The sequence below is a fragment of the Carcharodon carcharias genome, chromosome 32 (assembly GCF_017639515.1).
Source record: "Carcharodon carcharias isolate sCarCar2 chromosome 32, sCarCar2.pri, whole genome shotgun sequence".
NCBI classification, from domain to species: Eukaryota; Metazoa; Chordata; class Chondrichthyes; order Lamniformes; family Lamnidae; genus Carcharodon; species Carcharodon carcharias.
In genome coordinates this window covers 1,924,156-1,940,894 of record NC_054498.1, presented here as the reverse complement: position 1 = coordinate 1,940,894, position 16,739 = coordinate 1,924,156, and the positions used below count along the sequence as shown (strand labels likewise).

At 43.4% G+C, this 16,739-nt stretch overlaps 1 protein-coding gene and 1 pseudogene across 4 annotated transcripts in view; one reads left to right on the top strand and one right to left on the bottom strand.

Moving 5' to 3' along the window:
• Positions 1–209: 209 nt before the first annotated feature.
• The window catches only part of otud7a (OTU deubiquitinase 7A), a 137,948-nt gene continuing 121,418 nt past the window's right edge, over positions 210–16,739 (top strand). For 2 of the 4 annotated variants that reach the window (XM_041178594.1, XM_041178591.1), the window contains exon 1: positions 245–497. The gene's annotated coding sequence lies outside the window, so the exon portion shown is untranslated. Of the gene's footprint in view, positions 498–16,739 lie in introns of all 4 variants that reach the window. The other 2 variants (XM_041178593.1, XM_041178595.1) reach the window with 2 other exon arrangements.
• On the bottom strand, positions 4,705–4,777 carry LOC121272163 (annotated as a pseudogene).

The window sequence follows — 16,739 nt, the reverse complement described above, 5'->3', positions numbered from 1 at the left end:
GCGCGCACGGCGGCCGTTGTGCGATTTGAATGTCGGCTGAGGCGCGCGCGCCCTGAGCGGAGTCGACTGCAGGAAGGGCGGGGCTAACTGCGAATGGGGCGGGGCTTACGGTGCGGGGCGGGCGGGGTAACGGCGGCGGGGGACGGGCTGCGCGGAGTGGGCGGTGTTAGCTGCGCGCTGAGTGACAGGCCGAAATGGGCGGCTGAGTCAGAGTGCGCGCGCAGCTAGAGTGCGTCCGTGTGTGGGAGATAGCGGTTGAGGTAAAGTGTGGAAGGGGCAGCATTAATCAGTCGCCCCCATTAAACAAACCTATACCTGCAAAGCAATAGATATAGGTAAGACACAAATACCCGAAAAAAAAAATCAGATCTTTTAAATCCCAGTCTACGTCACGTTTATTTTTCTGGTTCTGCTCTCATGGTCAGGTGCAGTGAAGTGGAGTCTTTTTATTTGATGGTCATGTTTTCCCTGATGATCTCTTGTCTTCATGGAAACAGGTCAGTGATTTTTTTTTGGCTATTTAGTTTTTGTCTCTCGGGAATGTGCAGACTACACTGTCAGGCAATGCTGTAGATTTTATGTTTATACCTTTTCAACTAAATATTTTTGGTATAAATATCACACTTGGATAAAATGGCATCTGAAAGTGGGGTGGGGGTTAATTAAAAGATAATTAATCATGACTGAAATCTAAAGCTTGGTGTCTTATTGTGTATTAATTCAGAGGGCGAGAGGCTTTTTTTATTACGGTTTTTTATTCATGTTATTCTATTACAGTATTTCACTCATTGTCTTCTCTTGATTGTTAACCATTTAATTACTTAATATAAATGAATTTTACTTAAATTGCCAGTTACCATTGGTAATTAATTTAATTCTGGTACTAAAAGCATTAAAATGACTGAGATTTTTATCTAGGCTTAAGTTTTAGAGATCTTGCTGCAACACTGACTAAGACAGTTTTCAATGATCTTGGTATTAAACTATTGATTGTTTCCTTGATGTCAGCTTTACAATTAATTGCATTTTACAATATCTTAAGAATTAATGCTGTTGTGAATCTTATGAGATAATAGCCTCTATCTGAAATAAATTCAGAGCAAAGCATACACAATTTGGTTTAATCTAAATTAGATGATCATGGTTTTTGTTTCAATCGAGAAATTATGCAACAATGTATGGGAATTAATGTTGGTAGTTTGGTGAAATGCTATGCCCCAGGTCTTCAACAATGAATATAATCTTGTGTGTAAAAATATCACTGTGTCAAATCAGATAGAAGCATTCAACCAGACAAAGTTTAGGCCTTGCTGCTGTAACAGTATGTTGTGTATTAGCCACTTGCAGACCACAGTATTTCCTGAATCACAATATCTGATCTCTTTTTAAACTGGTAACATCTTCCATTGGATTATATAATTATGACTACATATATTATTGATGTATATTTTCTACACTGGAATATTTTGTAGCTTGTAGTATTGGGAAAATAGCTTCCAGGCGAAGGGTTTGTTCGGACTGCAAGGGCAGCAAAACATTGCCATCTGGGTTGCAGATAAGGTACTGTGATCAAACTAGTTCATACTGTGTGCATGGCTTATATTTGGATGGTATTGCACTTGCAATTCTAAAATTGTTTGCAGTGTTTTGTCATTTTGTTCCTTTATTTTGTTAAAATAAGCTATTCAGTATAATGGAAGATATATAAAATGGAGGAGATTTTGAGCAGAACAGCTCAGACTGAATAGCTTTAATGGTCTAGTATCAATGATATATACGGAGTTTCATGGATTCTATTTATTAGAAATAGATGCGTGCATTAGCACATACATCATATTAATTGTACAGATTAAAATCTGTTTTTACCATTGGTGAATATAACCACTCAATTTGCATCATAAACAATAACATTTTTAAAGGGCAAAAATATCATTTAGCTATGTGGTTAATAGGTTAATATTGGAATATATTCTTCTAAGATTTGAATTTGTGTATATATATCAATATAGTGTGTATGTAAAAGTTACATATGTAATAAAATGACATTGAATATCAACAACAGCTAGAAAAACTGGAGGATTTTTTGTGGAGCTCATGCTTGTCTCTGTAGGCCTGCATCTCAGTAACCGTTTGGAAAATGATGGTGCTTGGTGGGGGATAACTAATTTTTGAATTAGTTAACTAAATGCAAGGGTGAGGAATGGTTTGTGAAAATGGAGAATTAAATGATTTGATTAAACTTGTTCAAAAAATACTAGAATTACTTGTGACATGTTTTACAATAATTCTGTCATTAGCAATTAAAATATTTTTTGTAAATGGCAAAAATTAAAAATGGCTACAATTTAATTGATATGAAAGTAAAGAATTATGTAGCAGTAATATTTTGTGCTGCCTCTTCACTTTTCATTCTTGTGCTTCTATCATATATTTTATGGTTCTGATTTTTATGTCAGACATTTGTGGTTCAATGGGAATTTTGGCCTGTGCAATTTAAAATAGTGATTTTATAGCAATACTTTAACTTGAGAATAGAACTTGGAAAAAACAATGCACAATAACATTGGTAAACTGGTGCTGAGCAATAATGGGGAACATTTAAAATGGCGTTCAATAGAGTTCAGGAAAATCTTTATTCTACTTTTTAAAAAAAAAAACCACAAAGAGACACCATAGATAAATAAAGACATAAGGAAAAAATGTTGATGGTAGGAAAAGAGGTATACATCATGTACATGGATAGTATGAGAAGGGAGAATATGAAGAAATTAGGAAAGAAGTAAAAAAGAAAATTAGGAAGGCGAAGTGGAACCATGAAATTAAGTTATCAAGGAGCATAAAGTAGTAAAATACTCTACAGGCACATTACTCTAAGGGATGGGTAAGGTAAAATTGCAGGCAGCAATAGCGAAATGGCAGAATTATTAAATTATTTTGCTTTAGTATTTACCAGGGATATAGACCAAGTAGGCGTGACTCAGAAGATGAGAATAGAAACAATATAATGTAATTTAAAATAAAGAGAAATAATAAACTAATCAAACCCAAGAGGATAAAATTATGGGTCCAGATAGATTACATCTGCACATTTTAAAAGAATCTAGGGAAGCAATAAAAGAGGCACTATTACACATAATGAATAACTTGTTAAAAAGGAAAGGGCCGCAGTGGAGAACGAGCAGACGGCTCGCATAATACAATTTCTATATTTAAGGAGAGAGATAGATATGTCCAGAGAACTATAGGCCAATCAGCTTAATATTGTGTAAGAAAAATAATGGAATTCCTATTGAAAGAGAAAACGGAAAAACAATTTAGAAATTAAAAATATAAATATAAATAGTCAGCATGGATTTTAAAAGGTCAAGTCTTTCTTGACACCTCTTCATAGAATTCAATGAAGTTAAAGAGAGAGAGAGAGTAGACCAAGGTAATGAAGTAGACAGAGTTTATCTAGATTTCCAAAAGGCCTTCAGTAAGATGCACACATCAATAAAGTTAGAATATGTGGGACAAGTAGCAGAAAGCGATGGTTAGATTCTCGGTTGGTGGAAATGGTCATTGTCTGATGCTTGTGTAGCATGAATGTTACTTTCAATGGTGCAGTAGTGCAGGTATAGGTTTAAATTGGCAAATTTGAGAATGCGAAGAAAGCACAAGGATAAGCAAATGTTTAAAGTCAAAATACTTCCTTTCTTGTATCAGGAAATGGTGGAAACACTGCTTGCCAGGCAGCATCTGTGGGGAAATCAATCAGTCACTCGTTCAGTCCTAAGTTCTTGCCTCGACCTGCTGAGTTGTCCTAGATTTTTCTGTTTTACTTCTCAGATTTATAGTATAGCATATGCGGTATTTTCTTTTTGATCCTTCTTGTATTTTTTAAAATTCCCAATATAAATAAGATTTAAACATTTTTTGCCCAGTTTACAAATGTTGATATCTCTTCCCTACAGGAGCTGCCTGTCTAAGCAGCTTCTGAAGATAAGCAAGCCCATATAATAGTCATTAAGTGACGTGTACGCTATAAAAATTGAAGAATTTAATTCAATACCATGTATATTTATGCGTAACATGCAGTGATTTCATCATTGTATTCTGAGTGAAGGCACAGAATGGCTTTCAGTCTCGCCAGTGCATGGTTTCATGAACTTTTTTTTGTTTTTATTTCATTGCCGAGGCACTTGGTCAATTTAAAAGGCAGGAATTTAAGACTTCACTAATTAGTGCTTTCTAGACTGAGAAAATTATTGTGTCAAGTTTGTGTCAAATATCTGTTGCTCTCTTTTTGTAAAATGGTGTCTCAGGATCCTTCCTCCACCAGGGAAAATGTACTCTTTCTTACCATGTCACTTCTTCAAGTTATCACTATACCTAGTTAACCTTGAGTTTTGTTGCAAGATCTGTATTGCACCTAAAAATTTTGACTGCATTGTAAATGCCTTGAAATGTTTTATCACATTGTAGACTATATAGAAGCAAGTTGTAATTGTGCTTACTGTTTTGCAAGTTGATGAACAGTGATCGATAACCAACATTTCTTTAGTTAAGTACCTAATACAATAAAATCTACAATATATTAAATTTGCTTTGAATGTCATGCCTTGATTCTGGGTTTTTGGAGTGAGGTATATTTGAGAGGCTGAGTTTTGTGGATATCTTCTTTCTAGAGGTGGTCACCCCACAGCTTAAGAGTTTGCAAGCAGAGAAGGAATGCTGACTGCCTGACATTTTCATGTCATCCTTGCGCAGGGGCCATGCTAATCTTCTCCATACAGTCAGACAGGGCTGGGCAAGTAGTGAAGGATTCTCCTCCTGAGTGCATCTCACTCCCCAAATGCTAGCAGAGAGAGCGATGGTTCACAGCCAGAGTCCAGTTCAAGGCACCACGGGTGGCTCTGCTCTGCAGGGAGGCTGGAAAAACGAAGGGAAAGCAATGGTGATAAGGGGTTGTATGGGACCAGACGAGTGTTTCTACGGCTGCAGGTGTGATTCCACGATGGCATGTTGCCTCCCTGGTGCTAGGATCAAGGATGTCACTGAACAGCTGCAGAACACTGAGGAGGAAAGGTGAACAGCCAGATGTCATGGTCCATATTGATACCAACAACATAGGCAGGAATAAGGGTGAGGTCCTGCAAGCAGAGTTTTTGTAAATTAGGAAATAGATTGGCAAACAGGACTTCAAAGGTGATAATCTCTAGATTACTCCTGGTGCCATGTACTACTGAGTGGAAAAATAAGATAGAGCAGATGAATGCCTGGCTATAGAGTTGGTGGAGGAAAGAGGGCTTTAGGTTCCAGTTAGATTGGGATTGCTTTTGGGAGAAGTGGGATTTATACAAGCCGAATAGATTGGTCCCAATGCTGTTTAGGTGCAATGTCCTCACAATGTATGACAATGCTATAGGGGAAGGTTTAAACTAACTTGACTGGGGGATGGGAACAAGAATGTAGCAGGTTGACTCTAAAGTATAATAAACTTCTCATTAAAGCACAGAAACATAAATGTCCATAGCAATGGTAAAATGTGTTTGAATTAAATATCTTTATAATGTAAAAGTTCTGAATGTTTGGCAGAGGATTTGGAGACACCCATCTAATCATGAGATTAATCTGATAAGCAAACTATTCAAGTTTCACTCTTGTGGTTTGTGACATCATCTAGAAACATAGGAAACATAGAAATGTAGAAACTCTAGGGCTCAGGAGAAGGAATAATCTAATGATTACTACCTTTTGAGATCCTGCTTTTTTTTTAGTTTCTTTACAGTCCCCTAACATCTGCCTGTAGGACCACCTCCTTTCTACCTTGTTATGATCCCCAGCTGAGGTTACCCTTGGACAATCCTGATCCCAGAGTGGAAACCAGCTTGATAGATCCTAATTTTTATTTGTTTGTTTAGATACGTGGAAAATAGCTACTGAAGAGAGTCACAGGAGTCAGCTGATGAATTCTTAACAAATGAATAAGACATTTATTCAATGAGAAAGGACGAACTATATTACAATACTCCTTCACCCACACCATATCTTTACAGATATATATAGATTTGTAAGGATAACACAAGCTACAAAAGCTATCTTATACTCTAATATCTACAGTAAGTACGCAGTCCATGTACCAATAGGCGTCATGTGGACAGACACCACACTCTGAAACCAAGTGACAGGTGCCATCTCAAGCAGCTGCTGTGGATCTCTCCTCAGCTTCCCCCAGATGCTTGTCATACCGTGAGCTAACTGGTCTCACTGCACTCCAGTCTTTCATATGAGGGTTTCCAATCTCCACTTTCCAAGACCTCGCCTTGGAATCTTCTCCCAAACTGACGCTTACCCTCGGATGCCTTCTGCAAGGGTTCATTTCCAGGGTTTCAAACTCTCCTTCTGATATTTCTCTTCCCTGGGTCACCACATGTATTCAAGCTGACTTCCACACACTCACTCTCTCAATGACTCAGCCGTCAACAGTACCACTGCTTCACAAGCCCATAGCAGAATTATAGACCTACAGTTGTCTCTTTGAACCTTCTTGCCTCTTGCAAGCTGTTCTTGCTTTAAATCTGTTTTCTGCAGCTTGCAGCTTTAAACTTGAAGCTTGGAGACTTTCTCTGCCCATCACTCTTAACTTCACTTAACAGCACCTTTTTCAGGTCCTATCCTTCCTTTTACTGGAAGGTCTGCTTGGGACTTTCTCTTGTACCACTCCCCTGGATCTTTAGGGTCTTTTTCTTAGCCTGGGACTGGCTATCTCCTGGCATTTACTTTTAAAAATCAACTGCACTCAAACAGCTTCCAAAACAATCTGCTGTCTGTCTTCTGCATGTGTCTGTGGGAGGGACCTGCCTCTCTGGCCCCCTGTGGCTCGGCAACAGTTCAATTCTTCTACCCTTTTTGTTTACCTTAAGTCGTAAAATTCTCATTAGAAATGCAAGCACCTTTTTAAAGTGAAACTAAAACTCAATTTGACCTTTCTTAACACATAGAAATACAAATCAAACTTAAACTTTAAAGATAAAACTCATTTCTAACACCCATAAATACCAATATAGCTTACTTAAACTACCTCTGTTTGCTGTGTCATTTGTGCTGATGTGAATCATGACCTCTGGATCGCCCCCCTCAGAATGTTTTGTAGCAGCTCAGTGATAACCCTGACACCAGGATGATAACATACAATCCTGGAGTTATGGCTGCAGCCACAGAAACACCTCTGTTTCCCTAACCTCTTCTCTATCAGTATTGTTTTCCTAATCACCCTCTTTCCACCCTGTACAGATGAGCATTCGATAATGCTGGCTGTAACTGTACTGTTCAGAGAAATCATTGCCTTAAACCGAATACCCGTTTGAGAACAAGCTGCAGTCAGGGGACTCTTGCACTATCTGCCTGGTCCTCCTTGTCTGTCTGGCAGTCACCCCTTTTTGCAAAAACATACTTAATTCATAAAGAACCTGAAAGGACATTACAAAGCATTTCAAAATGGCCATCACAAAAAGTGCAATAATATTCAAGTTTTCCACATAGATCATGTTGCATCCTGAGGTGCTTCAGTACAATCAAGGAACATGACAGACATTTCAAAATGGTCGTAACAGACAGTCAGAGTGCAATGGTATTTAAGTTGTTTACATAAATCATGTTGCACTCTTTGGTGCTTCAATACAATTGTGATAAATGTAATATTCACTGAAATGTTAAATATGAGTCATACAGCCCGAGGGGGCTACACAGTTCCCAGCCCCTCGTTGCCCTATGGCTGAAAGGTCTTAAACAGCGACCTTTCCCCATTGTGCCTCTTGAGGCGGCTGCCCCAAACTCTAGTACGCCCCTCAGCACATGGCCCTGGACCTTAGAATGTGCCAGCCTGCAACACCCAATCGGGGACAACTCTTTGCACTAGAAGACCAATAAGTTTCGGGCAGACAAAAGAGCGCCTTTCACCGAGTTAATGATCCTCCAGCTGATGATCCTCCAACTGCAGTTGATGTTTGTCTTAGTTCTCTCTCAAAGCTTCTCTTTCCAAATCATCTTTGCAAAGGCACACTTCACAAGGAGGTGGACAACAGTCTCTTCCCTACCACAGCCACCTCAAGAGCAACATGCAGAAGGGGTGAGACTCCTGGCATGTGGGAAGGATCTGACTAGGAGGGTCTTTCTCACCACCAGGCAAGCTATGTCTTGGTGCTTGTTGGAAAGTTCTGGTGATGAGGCATTCTGTGAAATGACTTTGACAGTCTACTTGGAGAACTGTCTGACAGGATTCACCATCTCTTTTTCCCACAGGGCCTCTAGGATGTAATGTGCTGACCATTGCTTGATGAACTTGTGGTCAAAGGTGAATCTCTATAAGTTTTTCCACGAGGCACAGGTGGTACGGTACGGACCAGTTACTTAGAGTGTTCTGTAGCAGCGTGGCCAGACCCATCCTTTGCAACACCGAGGACAGGCAGAACCTCAGCACGTAGTGACACTTGGTGTTTGGGTACCGAGGGTTTATGCACAGCTTGATGCAGCCACACAGAAAGATGGCCATCAGGGTGAAGGTGATGTTGGGCACATTTCTCCCCCCCCCCCTTTAACTAAAGGTTTGTACATCGTGTCCCTGCAAACACGGTCCATTTTCGTCCTCCAGATAAAGCAGAAGATGGCTCGGGTGATCGCTACAGCGCAGGAGTGAGGAATAGGCCAGACCTGTGCCATGTACAGCAACACCATGAGTGCCTCATAAATGATGACCAGGTTCTTATCTGTTGCTCCCACATGTCCATTTTTTTTTCACCAAGGCTACTCACTCCTTCCAGTTTCTGCCCTGGTCGGTCCGAACCATATCCCCAGCACCTTCAGGCAGTCTGCTCTGATGATCAAGGGGACAAAGGATCAGTAACCCAGTTCCCAAAGAACATGGCCTCACTCTTGCCACAGTTTACCTTGGCACCTGAGGCCAGTTCGAACTGGTCGCAGATGTTGATCAACCTGAGTGCCGACAAAGGATCCCAGCAGAAGACGGTGATGTCATCCATCTTGAGTGCCTCCACTGCCTGGGATCCTCACTCCTCTTCTGCCTGGATCCTTCCTGATGGACTCAGCAAAGGGTTCAATGAAACACATGAATGGGACAGGACAGAGAGGGCAGCCCTGCCTGACTCTAGATTTGAACAGAAAGCTTTCTGATTTCCACCCATTGATTGAAACTGCAGTTCGTGTAGAGCAGTTGGATCCAATTGCAGATTCCCTCCCCAAACCCGATTTTTGGAGAGCAAATCCACCATGCAGGTGTGTGATATTCTGTCAAAGGCTGCCCTCTGGTCCAGTCTGATGAGGCAGGTGTCCACACCCTTGTCCTGTTCATAGGTAATCATACGCCTAATAGTGCAAGGCTGTCAGAGAACTTACGGCCAGGTACAGCACGGCTCTGGTCAGGGTGGATCACCAACGCCAGAGCATACTTGACCCGATTACCAATGACCTTACTCAGAATTTTATGGTCCACATTCAACAGTGAAATGGGTTTCCAATTTCTAACTTCCTCCCTTCCCCCTTACGCTTGTAGATGAGGGTGATGATGCCTATCGTCGTGGATTCTGACATGCTTCCGGCCAGAAGCATACTCTCGTACACTTCTAGCAGTGGGCTTGGCCCAATCCAGTGTCACAGAGCCAGCAAGCCACCTCTGGGAGTTTTAATCTTCTCAAAGGACTCGAGGGCCTAAGTCGGTTCATCCAGAATTAGCAGTATGTCCAGACTCCCATGTACTGTCGCCTAAGACCTCCGTGACAGAAGACAGGAAGGACTGGGAGGCCGTGCTGTCCGTCGGCTTCATGTCATCCAATCTGGCATAAAAGGATTTGCTGATCCTCAAAATGTTGGACTGCGATGACTTTACTGAGCCGCTGTCTTCCTTCAGGCTGCCGATCACAGAGCTCTCTGTGTGTACCTTTTGGAAGAAGAAAAATGAGCAGTGGCATCTTGCTATACGGTATGACTCTGGACTGGAAGATGATCTTGGAGGCCTCCAAGGCAAAGAGTGAGCCTTGCTGGCTCTTCACATCTTGAAGGTCCTCCTTGACATCCTCCCCCGCCAGCGCTGCTGTCGACCACAGCCGGAGCAGATTCTGCATCTTTTTCTGGAGTTGGGACATTTCCCTCTGTTCCTTTCCAGCCTCCTGAATGCCTTTGAGGATGAAAAACCTGTTGATGTTCACCAGTGTGACAGCGACTCGGGGATTTCACGGTTGTCCAACCTTTGTAATCCCTCTTTAGTTCCTCAATGTTCTCTGGGGTCATCTTCCATATCCCCCCTACCAATCCTCTGGCATTCCTGTAAGGGAGAGTCAGCCAGTAGGAGGCAATGGTCAGAGAAGAACACCAGCTTGACGTCAGTGGATCTGGCCATGAACACTCAGGACCAAACAGGAAGTCCATCCTGGAATGGATGAACCTGTCTGGCCAACACCAGGTGTATCTCGGCTGTGCTCCATTTGCAGGGTTGCTGAAGACATTGTGCAGCTTGGCATCTTTCACTGTTTCATCAGGGGGTCTGGATGTGTCAGTCTGCTGTCGGCCCTGCTGGATCGTCCAGCTGCATCAGTGATGCAGTTAAACACGCTGCCCAGAATGACTGGCCTGGAAGTTGCCAGCAGCAGTGGGAACTGCTGAAGGACAGCCAGCCACTCGCTGTTTTGAGCTGGGCATACACGTTAAATAACCAGGGCGGAACATTCTTGTACAATACGTCTGCTACGAGGAGGTGCCCACCCATCACAACCTTAACCTCAGAGATGGTGAAGTTGCCTCCCCGCAGCAGAATACCCAGGCAGGAGGAACATGAGTTGTTTCCTTCTGACCAGATCGATGGCCCTTGGGACCACCCTTGTGACCACTGCCTGTAGGAGCTGAGGTATGTTATCGCACACGCCTGCAGAAAAAGCAGGTCAGCTTTGACCTTGGCAAGGTAATCCAAGGTTGCAACACATCGCGTAGTAGATTTAACACTACACAGGTTGATAGACGCAATCTTCATCCCCATTTTAAAGCATTTTGTCACTTACCAGACCTGTTGTCTTTGACAGTTCCAGTCCTTTGGTCTGCTCCTACTTACTTGGTGTTCGCAAATTGCCTCACTTTGGGTAGGCTGAGGAAATTTTCTGCTCAGGTGACATTGGGTATTTGTGCAAGGAGCAAGTTTTCGATAGTTTTCTGTTGTCTGATCTATTCCCCGTTGTGGGTGTTGCTCTCTCGGATTCCTGGAGCTGGGATGTGCTGTGCGCTTCACTGCTCCCAGCTTCCTGAGGCTGGGCTGCGCTGGTCTCTTCGTTGTCTCCGATGTTCTGGAACTTGGATGTCGTCTCCTCTGGTTCCCTAGAGCTTTGTTGCTGCTTCAGTAGGTGCTACCCTTGCCCTTTTTCATCCGAAGAGCAGCAGCCCTTGTCATCTGTGTCAGATGGGAGTCGCCTCTTGCCACTCGCCTGGGAAGTGGCTTGGTCCCTTCTTTTTGGTCGTCTTCACCAGCTGCCACTGCCCCAGTTGATCGTCTGCTGGTTCCTCCTCAATTGATTTCCTCTGCTGAGGAGCGGGAGGTTCGGAAAACGGTGCTGTTGTTTAGCCGTCTGCTGCCTTATTCTTTTCTCCCCTCTTGTCTCTCTCTGTGTGTCCTCCTTTGTCCCATTGTGATCGCTGGCGGCTTTGGTGGGTGGAGGTTTGCAAGTCTCCGTGGTGTAGTCACACACATGGTTTCATCTGCTTGCCTCTCCTTGGTGTTTACTGCTTGTGCATAAGTGAGGCAGTGTTTGGGACAGGTCTTGTAGAGGCAGCTTGCCCCGCCACACAGGTTGCAGCACTTAGTCTGCTTTCGGATCTTTACCTGATGCCCTACCTGCCTGCAGTTATTAAAGATGATGGTGCTGCAGTTGGCCGCCACACGACCAGATTTTCTGCAGAAGCGACAAACTTTGGGCTGCTCAGCGTAGATAAGGTTCCCCGATAGCGAAGCTGGAAGGAGGGTGGAGGATTGCTTCCTTACTTTGACCTGCCGTTTGCTGGCCCAAATCCCAAAGGTGTCCTCGACTTCGGTGCAGTTCCCAATCTTGTCAACGTACCTTGCAAAGAAGGTGAGCACATCAACAACAGGAACATGGGGGTTGTGGAGGTGCATAGTCACAAAGCGATCCAGTTGTGATGGCAGAGTAAAGAGTGGCTCTGCCGTGAAGATTCTTAGCTATGCTGCTCTCTCTCCTCCTCAAATACGTTCAAGAACTTCATGCACATTCTTGAAGGTCATGCCAAAGTATCCAGCGCTGGGAAGTCCCACAGATGGTGGATGCTTCGAATCCATAGGATTCCAAAAGGATTCTCTTAATGAAGAAGACACCGTCAATGGGTGTACCTCCTTTCCTGCCTTTCACCACCATCCTAATGGTGTTACGTACCCCCTGGTTTGGGGCTCAACTGGTTGCAACCATCACCTCTCAAGTTTGTGACGTTAGGCACTGAAGCCCCTTCAAGGAGAACAAACAACTACAGAAGAACTTCCAATACCAAAGGGCAAAAGGCCCAAAGCTTTGCTGAAACCCCCCGGTAAAAGAAATTAAACCCACAAAAAACAACACTTAAATGCAGAGGCAACCATGATCATGGTCTCTCCTCTGTCAGGTAAGTCTGTTTGGCAGTCACCCATTCCCTTTCTGCCTGCATACTCTCAAGCTGCAGGGCAACTACCTCCTTGAATGTGTTATGTATCTATCTGCCTCATAAATGCATTACAGTGATGCCAAGTACTGTTCATGCTTAACTTGCAGCAAGCCCTGTCCCCTATCAGCCCTGTGCTGCTGACCTATATTGGCTCCTGATCAAGCAATGCCAAGGCTGTAAAAATATATAGGCAGAGGCTGCTATTGTATTTGTATATTTGAGTCAGATGATTCTCATCTTGCAATATCAGAATATAAAAGTAAGAAAAATTTGGAAAGGAGCCCTTAAGCAGTGTTCCCTCGAAGTTCCCTTTGCTGTGCATGGTAGTTTCTTGCAGTACATGGTCCCTTTAAGATTGCTGCATATGTGTCCTCTTTAAACTGCTGCTTGTTCATGGCCTAATTGTACCCTGCACGGTGAAATTGCGGTTTGTTGCCTATGTCTGGCTTTGTTGAGAGGGGGCATCCAAGATAGGGAAAATGGTCCACATTTTCCAGAATCTCACCTTGAATGTTAAATGATGGGGAGAGGTGTTCTGGTGTGGAAGCTGGTTGGAAGAGGATCTTAATTTTCTGGGTGTTAAATAAATAGCCTATTTCCTCATATGCTTTGGAGGAGAAGTCAAGAATGACAGGAGCTCAGTTTCTGAATGAGCGCACATGCAAACATCATCCGTATACTGAAGCTCAATGGCTGAGGTTGGCGTGATTTTAGTTCTGGATTGAACAATTTCTCATCTGTTCTGTAGCTTATCTCCATGCCTGTGGGTAATTTGCTGGAGGTGAGGTGCAGTATTGCAATGAGGAAAATGGAGAGAAAATAGTTGGTGTGATGACACAACTCTTGTTTGGTCCCAGTCTTCACTGAGAGTTTGTGGTGGTTCTGTTGATGAGGAGCGCTGCTTGTATGTCATCGTGGAGTAGGTGGTGGATGGTGACAAATTTCTGAGGACAGCCAGATTTGAGGAGGATACTCCACAAGCCTTTGTGGTTGACTGAGTCAAAGGCTTTTGTGAGGTTTATAAAGGCCTTGTACAGCGGTTGGTGCTGCTCTTTGGAGGCTGATGAATTTTGTTGAAAAATGCAGTGTGCCAGCTGAGGAATGAGGAAGAAAGCATTGAGGATCTCAAACCTGAGACTAAGGTCACGGTTTACCAGGCAGCATTGATCCCTGCGTTCCTATATACTTCAGAAACTTGGACAACCCAAGCAGGTATCTCAGAGCACTGGAGAAGTGCCACCAGCAGTGGCTTCGCAAGATCTTTTAAAATCTCATGGCAAGAAAGGTGTTCCAACAGCAGTCCTCTCCCAGGTCAACATGCCCAGCATGTAGCTACTAATTGTATAAAACCAACTTCGCTGGGTGGAACACGTTGTTTCTGTGCCTGACACCAGACCCCTGAAGCAAATGTTCAACTTGCAAGTCGATTGTGGCAGGAGACTCTCAGGAGGACAGTGGAACCAGCTTAAGGATGTCCTTAAAGCATCCCTGAAGAGATCAAACATCCCCCACTGACTGAAGGGAGTTCATGGTTTGTGACTGACCAAAATGGACAAGGTTCACTTGAGAAGGCACCAAGCACCACCTACTCCACATGTGGCAGAATCTGCAAATCGCATATTGGGTTCTGAGATGGCTGATAAGTCCATCGAAACGGAGTGGAAGCAAGTCGGCCTCGATCCTGAGGGACTGTCTAGAGTAGTGTTCCCAATTGCTGTGTGCAAACCCACACAACTTGGAGAGACCATTGCCCCTAACAAATTCTTGCACCACAGCCCTCAGGGACCTTGCTATACCACCACTGCAGGAAGTGTAACAGTGAAAATCCCTTTATTCTGGACCAGATTTCTGTGCTCAGAAAGTCTAATTCTTTACCCTCTGAAGATGGACTGAGTAGCCATTAGATGAGGTGATGTTTGGCTCAGTTAGTAATAAATGTATTAGTGTTTGGGATGTGTGTGAAACTAAGGCCCTTAAGCATTTATACCATCTCTTGTCTACCTGTTTATAGCCAACCCAGTTTGAGACTGTTTGTCTGCCTGGGTAAACTACTCCCTTTAAGGCACAGTGCACAAAATCTGAAAATAAATGGCCTCAAAATCCAAAACTATAGAACCAGCTTAACACATAGGGAAAACCATCACCATGCTGGGTCAAAAACCCTGGTACTCCCTTCCAAAACAGTACTGTAAGTGTATCTACACCACAGGGACTACAGCAGTTCAAGAAGGCAGCTCACCACCGCCACCTCAAGGGCAACCAGGGATCGACAATAAATGCTGGCCTAACCAGCGACGCCCACATCGCCATGAAAGAATGAAAATATTGCACAATTTTGAGAACTCAACACTACCTTCTTAGAACAGCTAGGGATGGGCAATAAATGCAGCCTTCTTAGTGTTGTCACCCATCCTGAACAAAAGATAAAATCTTAGCAAGATATTTAACTGTCTCTAATACAGTGAAACCTGTACAAAAAAGGCACTTAATTACAGTCCCAGATATCTAGTATTGTAATTGATACAAGGTATGGCTTGAAACAATGAAGATTTGCAAATTCTGAGTGATGGATAGCCTTCAATGTGCCAAGTATGATTACAGCTTAAAACATGGGGGACACAGGCAGGTGTGAGGTGGCGGCAGGTGAAAAGGAACAACTTTTGCAAAGTGAAGATCTCTTTGCCCAGCATCCATAGAAGCATTGAAATTGCTCTGTCTTTAGAATTGAGTGTTTGCATGGCTCTATCTGAGGGGTTTCTTTTGCTTCTGTGAATGCTGGATTAAAAAACTCTGCATTTTGCCTTCCCTTCAAATTAGATTCAGGTGTCTGTTGCACTAGTCTACACTGTGTAATTTCCCACATGCAGTTCTGTGATATCAACCCCACCACACCAGAGAGGCAGGATCGGCCATTCACAATTATGGGGAATAATGAACTACACAAGCACAGGTGATGGGAATAATTGAGGGTTGGAAACCTAGGGCTTTCAGGATTCAGCAGTTGAAGGAACCAGGCAGGGTATACAGACTGGGAGAATGTGAGAAGAGGTGAGGGGGTCTGAGGAATTGAGGATAGGAGGACTCAGGAATGGGGGAAGGGAGGGGAGAGAAGCAGAGGGGCCTAGGAAATAGGAAGGAGAGAGTGGGGGAGGGGAGAGGAGAGGGAGACTAATGAATGAGGAGGGAAGAGAGAAAAGTGGACAAGAATGAGGAAGGGAAGATAAGTCTGGAGAATGGGGAGAAAGAAAGGGAGAGTAGGTGATGGAGGGAGATTTGGGAATGAGGGGGTGCTCATGATCAGGTATCATGTGATAGAATGTCACACACAACCTCAGGAATGCTTCCAACTCTAGTTTGGTACTGGTGAGGTGCTAACAGCCCCCTGCCCTCTTCCCAGCACAAGACTTCAAACATTAGCAGGGATAGCACACACAGAGAGGGGCTGCTAGGTGGAGGTCTGCTTATTTCCCTGCTTTTCCCACCCCCTTTTCCCACCATCTATCCCTGACCTCACCTTCCAGTTTGGCCGGAATCTCTTGGGCACTCTGGCCCAAAAGCAGCCACATTTCTCTGCGAAGGCTGTCAACTTAGCAGATATCAGGATCAGGGCATTCTTCAATGGAAAATGAATGTGGGAAGATATTGAACTAGGACATCCAATAAACCAAAAATGAACTGAAATCACATCCCATTAGCAGACCTCCGCAATTAGGCACAATCTTTGCGAGAAATAAAAAGAAGCAACATTGCAGGTGATAACATAAGAAATAGGAGCAGGAGAGGCAACTTGAGCCGGCACTGCTAATCAGTAAGATCGGATCTGATCTTGACTCAACTTCGCTTTCTGCCTGTATCCCATAACTCTTTGCTCCCCGAGAGTTCAAGAATCTGAATATATTCAAGGCTATAATAGATAATGGCATCATCTGAACAGATGCAATGGAGATGTAAGAACATTCGAATTAGGAGCAGGAGTAGGCCATTGGCCCTTTGAGCTTGCTATGCCATTCAATAGATCATGGCTGATCTGATTGTGACTTCAACTCCACATT